Below are 1,909 nucleotides of genomic sequence, written 5' to 3'. Positions count from 1 at the left end.
TGTTTCTTGTGTTTTGGCTGACTATATGGAGCTTTTCTTAAAAGCATCTCCGATATATTAACCTAACCCCGCCTCCTCCGAAGAGCTGGCCAATAAGAGCTGGGGATGAGAATGAGCTGGCCAATCAGAAGTTAATATGACACCTGCATTAAAAAGGTGTAACAGAAGACTGGGGGATGCTGTATAGCCTGTGCAGTCTAATGTAACTCATGTAGTTTATACACATTTGTGTATTTAGTTTTAGTACTCAATTAGGTAAATAACATTCATTCTAAAGTGTTACACAGGTATGCTGTCCCTGCAATCTTTTCTTTAAAAAAATGAAAAGGAGACGTCTCACCACAATTATCTTTATGTAATTTTAAGGCGGTAACGGCCAGACATATATTTTGTTGCCTATTACATTTTTACTGTTTATTGAGGTTTTCCTTTGTGAAAATGTACCCCATTTGGTCTGAAGACATGTCCCAGTAATGTGTGTTTGGGTCATTCTTCATTTGTGGTGGCAAGTAGTGTCCTACTTATTTGCAACAGCTGAAAAAAAGTAAAAAAAAATAATATATATATATATATTCAGAAAAAGTGTAGGTACTTGCATTTTTTAGAGAACAATTTGTGCACTGTTAAAAAAAAATATTCAAAAGTATTTAAATGACTCTGATAGATGAGTGTTTAGCTAAATCTGAATGTTCCACATAGAGGTATCATGGGATGCAATTGCAAAAATATAAAAATTTTTACAGAATTAAAGTGCTTATATTGTGACTATAGATTTTATTTAACATGTACAATTGAATAATTATTATTATCTAAAAACAACAACAACAACAACAACAACATTTAATTATAGGCTATTTTAAGAAAGGTTGTGTCCCCAAACTTAATGTTTGTGGTGTTACCAGTGGATGTTGCCTCTTTAAAAGGAAAATTATATATGTTTACTTTTTGTGTGTAAAGGTCATTGCAGGTGATGGTTGTTCTGAGGAGTGCATGGTATAATTATTCTTAATTTTCAAAAATGTTGCTAAATTATGTAATAATTTTGATTATGTGTCACACTTTATTGGTGTTATGCTGATAACTTGCAGATTTAACATATTTGAATCTATATTTTGATAATTATAGTCGTACTATAGGCTATTATTTCCAAAATGTCCCTTGATTTCTCAGACCACATTGCTAAAACTGCCCGGTCCTGCAGATTTGCTTTATACAACATTAGGAAGATCAGGCCCTTTCTTTCAGAACATACAACAGAACTCCTTGTTCAAGCTCTTGTTCTATCCAGGCTGGACAATTGCAATGCTCTCTTGGCAGGTCTTCTATCAAACCTCTACAATTAATCCAAAATGCCGCTGCAAGATTAATCTTTAATGAACCGAAAAGAACGCATGTCACACCTCTGTTCATCAATTTGCACTGGCTACCAGTAGCTGCTCGCATTAAATTCAAGGCATTAATGTTTTCCTACAACATTGCTAAAACTGCCTGGTCCTGCAGATTTGCTTTATACAACATTAGGAAGATCAGGCCCTTTCTTTCAGAACATACAACAGAACTCCTTGTTCAAGCTCTTGTTCTATCCAGGCTGGACAATTGCAATGCTCTCTTGGCAGGTCTTCCAGCTAGTTCTATCAAACCTCTACAATTAAGCCAGTATGCGGCTGCAGTCTTTAACAAGCCGGAAAGAACGCACATCACACCTCTGTTTATCAATTTGCACTGGCGACCAATAGCTGCTCGTATAAAATTCAAGGCATTAATGTTTGCCAACAAAACCACCACTGGCTCTGCGCACCTTTACTTAAATTCACTACTTCAGACTTACATTGCCCTCTAGAAGCTTGATTTCTGCAGGTGAATGGCACATAATAGTGCCATCCCAAAGAGGCACAAAATCACTTTCACA

Source organism: Sinocyclocheilus anshuiensis, unplaced genomic scaffold (assembly GCF_001515605.1).
Source record: "Sinocyclocheilus anshuiensis isolate Anshui unplaced genomic scaffold, SAMN03320099.WGS_v1.1 scaffold1137, whole genome shotgun sequence".
Classification (NCBI taxonomy): domain Eukaryota; kingdom Metazoa; phylum Chordata; class Actinopteri; order Cypriniformes; family Cyprinidae; genus Sinocyclocheilus; species Sinocyclocheilus anshuiensis.
This window is presented reverse-complemented; position numbering follows the sequence as displayed.